We start from the raw sequence: 16,140 nt of genomic DNA, 5'->3' as shown, positions 1-16,140 counted from the left end.
CCCCCCCCCAGGGTCCGGCTGGGAACGCTGCACCTCACGGACCTAGTTCCCTATGCCCCATATGACTGCAGTGAATAGCAGGGCCCATCGAGTTTGCCTGGAGTTGAGACGCTTGGCGGTGCGGAGATATTCCAGGTTCTTGTGATCTGTCCATACTATGAATGGGTGCCATATTCACTGTGAGTAGTTCTGGGTTACCCACGTCGTAATTCCTTTCCATGGTGTTGAGACGATGGGAGAGAAAAGCACAGGGACGCAGCTTTTGGTCTTTTGGGCTGAACGCTGGGACAGGACAGACCCCGCTCCGATGTCCGAGACGTTGACCTCCACCACAAACTGGATTAGGATGGATTAGGTTTGGGGCAGTAGTGAATTGGTGCTTGAGGTCCAAAAACGCCCGGTCTGCAGCTAGAGACCACGTGAACGGGACCTTGGGAGAGGTGAGTTCAGAAAGGGGGGAAGCCAGGGTGCTGTAACCCCAGATGAACCGGTGATAGAAATTGGTGAATCCCAGGAAGCATTGCAGCTGCACTCTGGACGTGGGTTGCGGCCAATCCACCACCATTCTCACCTTTCCAGGATCCATCTGTATGTTGCCTGCAGCTACGATGTATCCAAGGAAGGAGATGATGGAGCGACGGAATTCACATTTCTCCGCTGGCTCGTCTTTCACTTCCTCCGATAACCTGTGAAGGTTTCTGGGTTCCAGGCACTCTCGGCGGCCAACATGTGGCAATCGACCGCATAGTCTGCCACACTACGGGAGTCTTGGCGTAGTCGGAGTAGCTTCCGAGCAGCCTCTGTCTCTGACAACGGAGAATTAAACACTTTCTTCACCTCAGGCAATGAACTCCTCTATACTGAAACACACGGTGGCTTGTTGCTCACACATCGCCATAGCCCAGGCAAGAGCCCTCCCGGACATCAGTGTTATAAGGTACGCTACCTTCGAGAGGTACGAGGGAAAAGAAGAGAGCTGTAGCTCGAAGATGAGGGAGCACTGTGAGAGAATCCCCCAACAGGTCCCTGAATCGCCAGCGAAGCATTCCGGAGGAGGTAAGCCGGGTTCTCGGGAAGCCGGGGTGGGCTGGGGGGACGCAATGCTGACAGTGGGGTTACTGAGAGGCTGGGGGTTATGGTAGTGGCCGGCTGTCTAATAGACAATCCGGGGAATTGCTCCAGCACAGTATGGAAAGCACAGTTGTGGCGTTTTGCCAAGGTCTGGAATCTTTCCACAAGGTTGTGAAGTAACTCGTTGTGTCTTCCAATGGTGGCTCCGTGGGAGGAGATGGCGTCGTGGAGCTGGTCCGAGTCTGCTGGGTCAGTCATGGCCAGTTCGTACTATCAGGACGAACTGGCCATAACTGAGGAGATGGCTGCCATTTTACGGGCTCCTAACCAATTGTGCTATTATGTGGGTTTTTTCACGTTATTTGCAACTTATTTTGTACATAATGTTTCTGCCACCATCTCTTATTAAGACCGAAAAGAGCTTCTGGATATCAAGACAGCAATTACTCACCTCGTACTGAACAAAAGTTTTGACTTTAACGTGTCGAATGCGAAGGATTTACATCACACACCCGACAAGGCCCAAATCTTCATCATTCACATTACGAAGAGACAGCGATATCGGGGCTGTAGGTCGGGGTGCCTTGTAAGGATCTGACAGCGAGTGAATAATCCGCCTTTACCATCAGTCCTATTAGCCAAAGTGTAATCGTTGGATAATAAAATGGATGTGCTCCGATCAAGACTATTCTATCAACAGGACATTTAAAACTGTAATATCTTACGTTTCACCAAGTTGTGGCTGAACAACGACCTGGATAACATACAGCTAGCTGTGTGTTCGGTCCGGATGCAGCTGTTGGATACAATTCATTTGACCTAATTTCTACCAGCATGTTAAATGTGCAACCAGAGGGAAAAAAACTCTAGACCACCATTACTCCGCACACAGAAAAACATACAAAGCTCTCACTCGCCCTCCATTTGGCAAATCTGACCATAACTCTATCCTCTTGATTCCTGCTTACAAGCAAAAACTAAAGCAGGAAGTGCCAGTGACTCTCTAAATAATGAAGTGGTCAAATGACGCAGATGCTAAGCTACAGGACTGTTTTGCTAGCACTGTGGCAGGGCTTGCAAACTATTACAGACTACAAAGGGAAGCACAGCCGCGAGCTGCCCAGTGACACAAGCCTACCAGACGGGCTAATTAACTTCTATGCTCGCTTCGAGGCAAGCAACACTGTAGCATGCATGAGAGCATCAGCTGTTCCGGACGACTGTGTGATCATGATCTCCGTAGCCGATGTGAGTAAGACCTTTAAACAGGTCAACATTCACAAGGACGCAGGGCCAGACGCAATACCAGGACGTGTACTCCAAGCATGCGCTGACCAGTAAAGAGTCTTCACTGACATTTTCAATCTGTCCCTGACCGAGTCTGTAATACCAATATGTTTCAAGCAGACCACCATAGTCCCTGTGTCCAAGAACATCAAGGTAACCTGCCTGAATGACTACTGACCCGTGGCGCTCATGTCTGTAGCCATGAAGTACTTTAAATAGCTGGTCATGGCTCACATCAACACTATTATCCCGGAATCCGTAGACCCACTCCAATTTGCATACCGCCCCAACAGATCCACAGATGATGCAATCTCCATTGCACTCTACACTGCCATTTCCCACCTAGACAAAAGGAACACCTACGTGAGAATGCTTCATTGACTACAGCTCAGCATTCAACAGCATAGTGCCCTCAAAGCTCATCACTAAGCTAAGGACCCTGGGACTAAACACCTCCCTCTGCAACTGGATCCTGGACTTCCTGACGGGCCCCTCAGTGGTGCGTGCTCACTCCCCTGCTGTACTCCCTGTTCACCCATGACTGCATGGCCAAGCATGACTCCAACACCATCATTAAGTTTGTCGACGACACAACAGTGGTAGGCCTGATCACTGACAACGATGAGACAGCCTATAGGGAGGAGGTCAGCGACATGGCAGTGTGGTGCCAGGATAACAACCTCTCCCTCAATGTGATCAAGACAAAGGAGATGATTGAGGACTACAGGAAAAGTAGGACCGAGCACGCCCCCATTCTCATCGACGGGGCTGTATTGGAGCAAGTTGAGAGCTTCGAGTTCCTTGGTGTCCACATCACCAACAAACTATCATGCTCCAAACACACCAAGACAGTCGTGAAGAGGGCACGACAATGCCTATTCCACCTCAAGAGACTGAAAAGATTTGGCATGGGTCTTAAGATCCTCAAAAAGTTCTACAGCTGCACCATCGAGAGCATCCTGACTGGTTGCATCCCTGCCTGGTATGTCAACTGCTCGGCCTCTGACCGCAAGGCACCACAGAGGGTAGTGCGAACGGCCCAGTCCCTCGCTCTGGCCAAGCTTCCTGCCATCCAGGACCTCTATACCTCGCGGTGTCAGAAGAAGGCCCTACAAATTGCCAAAGATCCAGCCATCCTAGTCATAGACTGTTCCTTCTGCTACTGCAAGGGAAGCGGTGTCGGAGCACCAAGTCTAGGTCCAAAAGACTTAACCTCCTCGGAGATGCCGTGCAGGGACATGTCGAACAGTGCTTCGTGGTTCCACATGGTTCCACTCGCCAACATGCAAAAAATCCACTGCATAGTCAGCCGCTGCGGGCGTCCTGCCGGAGCTGGATTAGCTTCCGGGCAGCTTCTCTCCCGGAGAACAGGGCATACAAAAAAACTATTTATTTGGGAGGAGATGGCGTTGCACAGCTGGCCCGGGTCTACTGGGTCAATCATGGGCAGTTCGTACTATCAGGTGTGAAGGTAAGACCCAGATGCAGACAATGCGGGCTCAGAGTCAGGCGGGCTCAGAGTCAGGACAGGCAACGGTCAAAACCAGGAAGGCGAGAAAAGAGAGACGGCGAAAAGAAGGAGCTGAGACACAAAAATGCTGGTTGACTTGACAAACAAGACAAACTGGCAACAGACAAACAGGGAACACAGGTATAAATACACAGGGGATAATGGGGAAGATTGGCGACACCTGGAGGGTGGTGGAGACAATCTCAAAGACAGGAGAAGTAGATCAGGGTGTGACACTACTAATACTTATGATGGCATGATGATCCAGAATTGTTCTAAAAACATACATCAACTATAATGGAAATAGTTCTGAAACATTGCTGCAATGTTCTGCTTTGTTCTGCTAGAGCAAAATGAAGAACACCATCATGTTCGTGAGAGTCTCAGCTTTCTCAGTTTGTTGGTCAAACCATTCGGACGCTATAGATGTTTTCTTGAGAAGACCGATTTTCGGGATGTCTCATGGTCTGAAAAAACCCACTGTAGCTCTAGGACCTTTCACCGCAGATTCGGAAGGGTGATATCGGCGGATGTGGTGGATAGAGACGCAGCCCATGCAAAAAAACGCATATCACTAGCTTAAACAGACAGATTTAGATGGGGAATATTTTATTGTGTTAATTATTTTGTAGGCCAAGGGTTAGATCATATTGGATGCCTAGATGAAGGGGCGGAGACTAGTTAAAGAATGATTTTTAAGCCTTGAGACATGTCTTGTGTATGCGTGCCATTCAGAGAATGAATTGGCAAGACAAAATATTTAAGTGCCTTTGAACGGGGTATGGTAGTAGGTGCCAGGAGTACCGGTTTGTGTCTCGACCTGCAACACTGGTGGGTTTTTCACGCTCAACACTTTCCCGTGTGTACCAAGAATGGTCCACCACCCAAAGGGGCAGCTACCTACTGGGCACACACTGGTTGAATCAGACTTTGATACAACGCCATTTCAATGAAATTACATTGAACCAAGGTGGAATAGACGTTGAATTGACATCTGTGCCCAGTGGGTATTGACTGCCTGGTGCACAGGTGACCTGTATATTGTGTCCTCCTCACAAAGGTCTGAGAGCTGACAGTCCACCACAGTGTCTGAGAGAGAGAGAAAGAGTTTTAAAAAAAAGAAGCTTGGCTGAGAGGCAGCATTATCACGTGGTGGTTCCTCCGGATAATTGATTTAGTTATCTTTTCTTTTGCAAAGACAAAGATCACAACCTGGAATTCAGAGTAAAGGTGTAAACAGCTTTATATTTCTGTTAGTTCCATCTTTGTGGTGAAATTGATTAATTCCAGGGATCATTTTGTACAGTAAATGTCTAATAACTTGTCATGTGATTCAAAATAATTGCCATATGTGTTTTTACATGGATTGTTGTATAAATAACTTCAACACTAAGATAATAGTAAAACATGAAAGAAACCTCCATTGACTGTTCAAAATGACATTTTATCATTCTGGGAACATGTGAACACTAAGGGAATGTTTTGTGCACCCTGACACATTGTAAGAATATCATCACCACTGATTTTGTGTTTTGGGAACATATCTCTTGTCATATCCTCACAATGTTCCCACAACCGAAATACATTTTTAAGGAACTTTTAAAAAAACATAACAAACTTGTTCTGGGAACGTTCTTGCAACATCAGGTTAATTTGTTTTCAACCTAATAGAAACATTGTAAACATCAGTATCACTGGACAATTTTTGTGTTTTGGAAACATATCTCTTGCCATGTCCCCACAATGTTACCACAACCTACAGAAAAGTGTTTGGAACTTTTAAATAAGATGAAACAAGTGGTTCTTGACACTTAAGGTAAATGTTTTAGGCACCTTAAAAAAACCATTGTATAATCATCCGCACAACTGGACAGCTTTTGTCTGAGGATAACTTTTGCTGCAACCAAACAAATGTTCTGGGTTGTCTGTCTTAAGCCCCATCTCTTTCTTAGCATAAATGGTGATGGTGGAGTCTTTGTTAATGGAAACCATTGCAATAGATTAAGTTATTTTTTTCTTTTAACATCTAAGAGATTCTGAGATTCTTAGTCGATCATTTTTTGTTCATGTCCATACGTCTCTACCCTGCTGAGATATTGAGATATACTGTATGGATTTGACTGTATATCACCAGATTAAAAGGCATTACCAGGCAGCTAGTGCTGAGTGCATAGAGCCCAATACTGCCATCCCCTCCATCTTTCTGTGCTCTTTATCTCCTAGTGTGTGTGTGTTTGTGTGTGTCTCTGAGTGTGTGTTTCTTAGTGTGTGTGAAGGAGAAGCGAGAAGTGTGTGCTTCTCATGCAGCATGTCACATCAAAAAAGCACTGCACCCCCCTGAGAGAAAGAAGCTCAGCTGTGACAACAGCCATAGCAACAGGAACAACACACACGCACGCGCGCGCGCACGCACGCACGCACGCACGCACACACACACACACACACACACACACACACACACACACACACACACACACACACACACACACACACACACACACACACACACACACACACACACACACACACACACACACACACACACACACACACACACACACACACACACACACACACACACACACCACGTGACCAATACATGTACGAACATACTCAAAGGGTAATTGCACACACAAAAGGGAAAATGGTGTAGTATGTTGAGCACATAAAGATACAGTACAAATGCCCAATCTCACCCCTTTTTGTCTCTCCCTAACAACATTATTGCCTCCTAGTAAAGATTGGCTGTAAGTGCTTGTGATTTTACACAGCCAGGGTAAAGCCCTCTGAGAACGGTGCAGTAAAGAGAGTGTGCGTCCCAAATAGCACCCTAATCCCTATATAGTGCACTACTTCTTATTAGGGCCCGCATAGCGCTATGGTCAAAAGTAGTGCCATTTCGGATGCAGCCAGTGAAATGGAATCACTCCCACAGCAGGGCCAAACTACAGCACTATCACCAGAATTATGGAACTCAAGGGAAGGAGTTCTGGGAAAGGAGGACAATCATCCCTTGTTTTTCTGCAAATCTGCATTTTTTTATCCCCTCTATATCTTTTTCATTCACCCCTGCTTCTGCTTCTTTGTCTGTATCTTGCTGTCTCTCACTATCAATCTATTCTTTATTTTTCTTTCCCCCTCTACCTCCTCTTCTCTCTCTCTCTCTCTCTCTTGTCCCTCTCTTACTATAATAACCGGTCTGATTCTGGTGGAGGTGGTAAATGCTGCTCCTGTATGCCTCCATCCCTCCATCTCCCCCTCTTTCTCTCCCACCAGCCAAATTACCAGCTGGTTACTATAGAGACATGTTTATAAATGCACTTTCCTGTTTTTATGATTCCCAGTCTGCCCTTTTTCTCACAGCTTCTCCTCCCTTTGTTTTCCCTGCCTAGCCTTACTAATGGACTAGGCTTTTCTCCCTTTCTGTTGTTCAGTCTCTTTCTCTCATATCTTCTCAGTCTCTTTCTCTCATATCTTCTCAGTCTCTTTCTCTAGCTATTTCATTGTCCCTCTAATTTCTTTGCCTCCATCAATGCATTTCTTGAACTGCATTGTTGGGTAAGGGCTTGTAAGTAAGCATTTCACTGTAAGGGCTACATCTGTTGTATTCAGCGAATGTGACAAATACAATGTGATTTGATTTGATAAACCCAGTGAATTGTCATGCAAGTCTCATTCCAGATAATTAATGCCAAATGTTCACCCAATACTCAAATGATGTAACGGTTTTCGTCGTCTGAAGAACAGGAATCGGACCAAAGCGCAAAGTGTTCATGCTTTTTATTGAAACTGAACACTAATAACAAAGAGAATAACCGAAACAGTCCTGTCAGGTGCAAAACACTAAACAGAAAATAACTACCCACAAAGCATCAGTGGGGAAAAGCTACCTAAGTATGATTCTCAATCAGAGACAACGATAGACAGCTGCCTCTGATTGAGAACCACACCTGGCCAAACACAAAGAAATACAAAACATAGAAAAGGAACATAGAATGCCCACCCAAATCACACCCTGACCAAACCAAAATAGAGACATAAAAAGCTCTCTACAGTCAGGGTGTGACAAATGAGCTAGCTCAGTAAGCTGTTTCCCAATATACGTAGGTGTTTACAATACCACAGGGCTTCCTGCTTTGTCTGGCTTGGGGCTGAAAAAATGCTTTCATCTTATGATCTAACCATTGTGCTGCTGTTTATGATAATGCATCTGTGTGGGTATGTGCCATACATCATTGTTTGCCAAACACTTCCCTAAACCTTGTGACCGGAGAGCTAATGTAAAGGAGATTAAAGCAGTGAGTTGTCTTTCTGGACCCTCGTGAAAGCCTAACGAACGTCTGATTCACGTTTTGTATGCTCCCAAGTAGACAACGAAAATATGAGGCATTGTTTATAACACTCAAAGTAAAGTACTGCGGGCCTACATGTTACACATACAGGGTTCAGGCAGTGAGGGAGCTAATGCAGGACAAAGGGTTATCGGAACAATTACGCAATTAGACCTGACACCAACTGCAAGCTACACTTAGAGGTAATTCTCAAATTCCCTGCTGAACAAATAATGTATATGAATCTCTGTTTTCAGTGAGCCAAATCAAATCAAATTGTATTTGTCACATGCGCCGAATACAACAGGTGTAGCCCTTACAGTGAAATGTTTACTTACAGGCCCTTAACCAACAATGCAGTTTTAAGAAAAATACCTAAAGGAAAATAAGAAATAAAAGTAACAAATAATTCAAGAGCAGCAGTAAAATAACAATAGCAAGGCTATATACAGGGTGTACCGGTACAGAGTCAATGTGCGGGGGCACTGGTTAGATGAGGTAATTGAGGTAATATGTACATGTAGGTAGAGTTATTAAAGTGAATTATGCATATATAATAACAGAGAGTAGCAGCAGCGTAAAAGAGGGGGGGAGATGGGGGGGGGCAATGGAAATAGTCTGGGTAGCCATTTGATTAGATGTTCAGGATTCTTATGGCTTGGGGGTAAAAGCTGTTTAGAAGCCTCTTGGACCTAAACTTGGTGCTCCGGTACCGCTTTCCGTGCGGTAGCAGAGAGAACAGTCTATGACTAGGGTGGCTGGAGTCTGACAATTTTTAGGGCCATCCTCTGACACCAGCCTGGTATTGAGGTCCTGGATGGCAGGAAGCTTGGCCCCAGTGATCTACTGGGCCGTACACACTACCCTCTGTAGTCCCTCTGTAGTCGGAGGCCGAGCAGTTGCCATACCAGGCAGTGATGCAACCAGTCAGGATGCTCTCGATGGTGCAGCTGTAGAACCTTTTGAGGATCTGAGGACCCATGCTAAATCTTTTCAGTCTCCTGAGGGGGAATAGGTTTTGTCGTAGCTAATTTTTCCAAAAACAAGCCTGAAACTCTTTCTAAAGACTGTTGAAATCTAGTGGAAGCCCTAGGAACTGCAATCTGGGGGGATTTCACCTCATAATAAACATGACAGCCATTGGAAACAGTGGGAGGCAGATTTTTTGGGGGGAGGATGGTTTGTCCTTGGAGTTTCGCCTGCCATATCAGTTATGTTATGCTCACAGACATTATTTTAACAGTTTTAGAAACTTTAGAGTGTTTTCTATCCAAATCTACCAATTATATGCATATCCTAGCTTCTGGTCAGTTTACTTTGGGCACGCTTTTCATCCGGATGTCAAAATAGTGCCCCCTAGCCCAAAGGTTTTTAAGTACTGCAGTGCATGTCCTCCTCATGGACTGCACCAGATTTGCCAGTTATTGCTGTGATATGTTACCCCACTCTTCCACCAAGGCACCTGCAAGTTCCCAGACATTTCTGGGAGGAATGGCCCTAGCCCTCACCCTCCAATCCAGCAGGTCCCAGACGTGCTCAATGGGATTGAGATCCGGGCTCTTCGCTGGCCATGGAAGAACACTGACATTCCTGTCTTGCGGGAAATCACGGACAGAACGAGCAGTATGGCTGGTGGCATTGTCATGCTGGAGGGTCATGTCAGGATGAGCCTGCAGGAAGAGTGCCACATGAGGGAGGAGGATATATTCCCTGTAACGCACAGCATTGAGATTGCCTGCAATGACAACAAGCTCAGTCCGATGATGCTGTGACACACCGCCCCAGACCATGACGGACCCTCCACCTCCAAATCGATCCCGCTCCAGAGTACAGGCCTCGGTGTAACGCTCATTCCTTCGACAATAAACTCGAATCTGACCATCACCCCTGGTGAGACAAAACCGCAACTCGTCAGTGAAGAGCACTTTTTGCCAGTCCTGTCTGGTCCAGCGACGGTGGGTTTGTGCCCATAGGCAACGTTGTTGCCGGTGAATTCTGGTGAGGACCTGCCTTACAACAGGCCTACAAGCCCTCAGTTCAGCCTCTCTCAGCCTATTGCAGACAGTCTGAGCACTGATGGAGGGATTGTGCGTTCCTGGTGTAACTCTGGCAGTTGTTTTTGCCATCCTGTACCTGTTCTGCAGGTGTGATGTTCGGATGTACCAATCCTGTGCAGCTGTTGTTACATGAGGTCTGCCACTGCGAGGACGATCAGCTGTCCGTCCTGTCTCCCTGTAGCGCTGTCTTAGTTGTCTCACAGTACGGACATTGCAATTTATTGCCCTGGCCACATCTGCAGTCCTTGCAGCATGCCTAAGGCACGTTCACTCAGATGAGCAGGGACCCTGGGCATCTTTCTTTTGGTGTTTTTCAGAGTCAGTAGAAAGGCCTCTTTAGTGTCCTAAGTTTTCATATCTGTGACCTTAATTGCTTACCGTCTGTAAGCTGTTAGTGTCTTAACGACCGTTCCGCATGTTCATTAATTGTTTATGGTTCATTGAACAAGCCTGGAAACAGTGTTTAAACCCTTTGCAATGAAGATCTTTGAAGTTATTTGGATTTTTACGAATTCTCTTTGAAAGACAGGGTCCTGAAAAAAGGAAGTTTCTTTTTGTTGCTGAGTTTACACAGACCGCCATCCCTTACCAGAGGCTTCTGTTCTATCCTGCCGATACAGTGTATAACCAGGCAGCTGTATGTTATTCATGACGTCGTTCAGCCACGACTTTTTAATTTATTATCCAGCAATTGTACGTTAGCCAATAGAACCGGGGGATCCTCACAAGGCAACCCGATCTCATTTTCCGTCTGCGAATGATGGGGATGAGGGCCTGTTTGGGTGTCTGGAGTAAATCCCTCTTGTCCGACACATTAAAGAGAAATTCTTCATCCAATTCAAGGTGAGTAATCGCTGTTCTGAGGTCCAGAAGCTCTTTTCGGTCATAAGAGACAGTAGCAGCAACATTATGTACAAAATCATTTACAAACAACGCGAAATAAACGAGCAAAATAGCAAGGCTGGTTAAGGGCCCATAAAACGGCAGCCATCCCTTCTGGCGCCATCTCAACATCTTTCCTGCTCATAGGGTTGCGATATCGCCATAGGAGGGGAGTCAGACAATAATTAAACAGAATTCTAAGTTTCATGGGAGTATCTCATGCTATAAACACATTTGCTTTTGCAATAGAGAGAGAGAGGCTCTCTTTTGACTTCAAACCTCAAGTATAATGTCACCCTGATTTGCTACCTACTGCCTAGTACAGCAGGACAGATTCTGGGCATAATACTAAACACTCCTTCTGTTGCTTAGTCTCTCTCTCTCGCTCTCTTTCTGTCGGTCTCTCACTCCAAGCCATATTGGCATGGCAGAAAAGGCTCGGGCTGAAGCCAAAGCTAGTTAGATGATACAGAACAAGACAGTGGGATGCGTTGCCGTGACATCGATGACACGATGTGTGTCATTCCTCTGCTGTCTTACTGCCATTTAGCGGCATGTCTCTCGCTCGCAGTGTGGGGCCTAGCTCCGTTCCTTCTGGGGACTTAACTTCACGGAGACGCAGCGATATATAACAACTCATCGGCGGCAACCCTAATATGATATGTTTGCCGACTCATAAAACCATGCCAAGCGTAACTTTTAAGAATGAAATGGAAATCTATGGTGTTGATACCCTTGTCGCATTGCAGGGCTTGATAATGTATTCAGCATGGTTATGATGACAGTGACTACAATTTGATGTGGATGGATATGTGGCAATGGTACAATTTCTTCACAGTATTTGTATTGGTTGCTGTGGTAGTGAGTAGACATTTTTTTTTGCAACGCTAAATTCTAATCTGGTTAATTTCTCCAGTCGGAGTCTGTGTGCCATGTCATTAGAGACCAGCAGGGAGTTTCATTATCCCTAATTCCCCTCCCTATATCTACAAAAAATAAATAATAAACACATTTAATTAAAACAAAAATGCTCCACATTTCTGTGTTAATCCTCATTTTTGCGCCTTAATTGAGCCTCCATTTGCTTTGCCAAAGACTGGCTGGCAGAAGTGTTAATAAATTAACCATTGTGTAGACGCCATGAACCATTTATTAACAGAGCAATACCTAACGTACTACTTCACCTGCCTCATCAAACTCTACAATGTCATGCAATAACTTCTGCCTGCTCTTCACACACGTCCACACAGAGACACTCTCCACACACACTGTATCACTGCATAATTAGATCCTTTCCATATCAAAGCACTCACTATTACATTAATCATAAACAGTATAATGTAACCATATGAAACTGTGCTAGTGTACAGCATAATGTGTTTTGATAATATTTCTTAACTACTCATTTATCTTTTTTACATACCAAACAGGCTGTTGGTCCATCTATTTTTTTCGGTGTTCCTCTGTTCTCTAGCTTTGCTCATTAGTGTCATTTGATAAAAGGATATCTCTCTGATGATTCGCTTTCTTCCCCCCTCTCCCTCCCCTTCATTCTCTCATGCTAAATGAGGAAAATATATATTTCTCTAATGGGCTCTTTGAATAATCTGGCTGTATGTTAGGGAATTTAATTGCACATTAACATTTTTTCCACTGTTTTCCAGCCTCAACCAATCCTCGACAAACAACTGTGGATACATAAATGTTACATTTTAGTCATTTAGCAGACGGAGAGCAACTTACAGGAGCAATTAGGCTTGAGTATCTTGCTCAAGGGCACATTGACAGATTTTTCACCAAGTCAGTGATTCGAACTACGGACCTTGCATTTACTGGCCTAACACTCTTATCTGATAGGTTACCTGCCTCTCAGAACTGAGATCTAACGTTAACCCTATTTGGTATTTTTTTCTCCCCCCATTACTCTGTCAGTTTTTGTTTTTCCCTCTCTCCTGCAATGATACCTTTCATATTTTCTGTATGTATACAGTACTGCAGATATGGCTGTGCATACATTATAGTGTGCCTCTGTGTGTACTTTACGTATGAGAGACTGTCTTTTGCTGTCTCTCTCTCTCTCTCCCTCTGTCTTGCTCCCTCCCTCCCAGAGTCCTGTTGGGAAATGAGGAATCCGTTTGGGAGAGTGGGTGATTCAGAGAGCGTGAAAGGGAGGTGGAACAAGGGCAACACTCTCTTCCACCCCCCCCCCCCCCCACCCCCACCCAAGTATAGTGCACAAACATATGAAAACATAATGGAGTATCTGGTTGCTGTCGAAGTCTTGATGGCCAAAATGTGTCCATTGTGACTACTGATGGTACATCTAATCGTGAGTGCACTGCTGGACGTTTAAAAAAAAATATATATGTCATGCAAGTACCTGCTGAAGTACCATGTCTTTCTGGTGGTGTAGTCAATATATAGTGGTGTATAATGTCTCTGCCGTCATGGTCCTTCTCCATTTGGCCTGAGGCGAAGCATCTGTACACATCTGCAATGGTGGAGTATCCCCCATCGCCTCATTATCTGAGCTGGAGCAGCTTAGTGATTTATTTACCTGCTCGTCGTTTGACGCTCAGGCAAAAGGACAAAGAGACGGAGAAAACTGAGGGAGAGAGCGACGGGGGGGGGGGGGGGGGGGACTGGGCGAGCGAGGTCAGTAGAGGGCGATGGAGAGAGAGAGAAAGGGACTGGGAGAGTGAGGTGAGAAGAGGGTTATGAGAGAGAAAGAGAGGTGTCCAAGCGACGATAATGTGCTGATAATGAGTGTAATAGATGGAAACATTATGTTCAGATTTACAGATCGAAACAGAAGCAAAGAGGGAGGGGAAATGAATGTCAACCAAGAGTAAATGTGCTCATTCACATTTGTGTGTTGAGCTTAGTTAGAATCGAGACAAGATTTAATCATACAGTGTAAGGAAAATGACTCTCGAGACAAAAGAATTACAGTCCACGTTATTCTGACTCACTCCATCCATACACGACAAAGCTCACAACAAAACACTTCTTAGCAACCAGATATGAGAAAATGTGACTATTCCATATCTATAACATCTTTAAAACAAGTTGACAGGGTGACAGCCAGCAGGAGTTTGTCAAGGTCAACCCAGGGGTACTTAGAGATATCAGAGCCTCGGAGCCATCGCTTTTATCCTCAGCCAGTGCAATGCGGGTCCCAGGGGCGGTCCCTCTTTCCCCAAACCACCCCGTATGTCCCCTCTGGATCTCCAGGCTTAGCTAACTCATCCGTGTAAGCACATCTCTCCCGACTGTTGGAACCTGCCTCCGTGGGGGCCCCGAGTTGGCTTTGCCACACAGCGCACAACGAGCGAGGAGGCATGCACCGCCGATTTCACTGGAAAGGAGACAAGCGCTTAGAGAGACATCCCCCAGCACCACAACCACTACTACCCTCCATGCGCCTCTCTCTCTACCCTCGCGGTTCGGTGCCAGTCAGCTGGGTCACAGCCAAGTCCTGCTGCAGTCTGGAGGCATATGATGGCTGCGTCCCAAATGGCACCCTCTAGTTGCTTCCCAAATGGCACCCTATTCCCTACATAGTGCGCTACTTTTGTTTGACCAGATCCCTATGGGCCCTGGTGAGCCCTGTTGGCCCTGGTCAAAAGTCGTGCACTATATAGGGAATAGGGGGCCATTTGGGACGCAGCTTCTCTCTCTAACACATTTCCACTGTTGGCTGTGTATGAATCCATGAGGTTTCAGTGTGAAGGCCCTTGTTCAGAGCGATCAGTGTTTTCCAGTTGAAGTGGTAAATGACCCATTTAATGTCACCAGCGACAAGAACGAGCCATCTCTCAATTTGGCGGCAGCTCTTCCGTGGCAGCCGGGCAGAGTTTGATAGAGTCTGGAGGTTCTAACCAGCAGGAAACCTGGTGACCTTTCCCTGTTTTTGATGCGCTGACTCGCTTGCCCTTTCGAAAATGTTAATATCGAATGGTTTGCCATAAAACGGGCTCTCCAAGAGGCCATCGGCAACAAAAAAAAGGGCTCTAGAGTATCATTTTCCAGAAGTCAAGTTTGGGGTCATGGCTCTAACTGATACAGAACCAAGTGTGTTCATTGTCCTAAAGAGTGTCCCAAATAGCACCCTATTCCCTATATAGTATACTACTTTTGACCAGGGCCCATCACCATAGGGTGATACTCAGATTAGTTTCTGAGTTTAAAATATGTAACCTTTATTTAACTAAGCAAGTCAGTTACCAACATATTCTTATTTACAGTGACGTCCTACCCCGGCCAAACCCAGATGACGCTGGGCCAATTGTGCGCCGCCCTATGGGACTCCCAATCACAGGCAAATGTGATTGCAGCCTGGATTCAAACCAGGGACTGCAGTGATGCCTCTTGCTCTGAGATGCAATGCCTTAGACCGCTGCGCCACTCGGGAGCCCTAATTTGTGGGGGCAAGTTACAAAATCTATCTATTACAATCTAGTAAGCCCTGAGCTAGGCACATAGTTGCTTAACTTCATGAGCTGTCTCAGCAACAAACAAAAAAAAACGACCTAATTATCTGTAATTTTATTCATTCAAACGACCACAAAGGTGTGCAGAATGTGATAGAGAGTGTAATTGTCTTAATGAAAGACTGCGATGTGGCCTAGTTAACACAAGCACCTCTTCACAGCCAAATCAATAGAACACAGCTGCTCTGCCCAGGGCTCAGAAGTAGATCACCTTCAACTCAACTATCAAGGGCTGATGATAGTAATAAGCTACTTCAGTGAGATTTACAACACCTTGAATAATGAGAAACCTTCAATCAGAGAAAAAGAAAAGGGACAACCTTTATCTTTCAGAAAAGTTTGACAGTAAAGACGCTAAACAAGTATATCTCCTAGAATATCTTTTCATCCTACATCTTACCCTCTTTATTAATCCATCTCTTTTTCCCGTCCTCCTCCCTCTTTCACCTTCCCCTCTTTTGAAACCTTAATTAGCATGAGCAAGCTCATCACATTATTAGCCACTCAAT

This window comes from Salvelinus alpinus, chromosome 26 (genome assembly GCF_045679555.1).
Source record: "Salvelinus alpinus chromosome 26, SLU_Salpinus.1, whole genome shotgun sequence".
Lineage (NCBI taxonomy): Eukaryota > Metazoa > Chordata > Actinopteri > Salmoniformes > Salmonidae > Salvelinus > Salvelinus alpinus.
The sequence above is the reverse complement of the archived record's forward strand: the minus strand, read 5'-3'. Positions refer to the sequence as shown.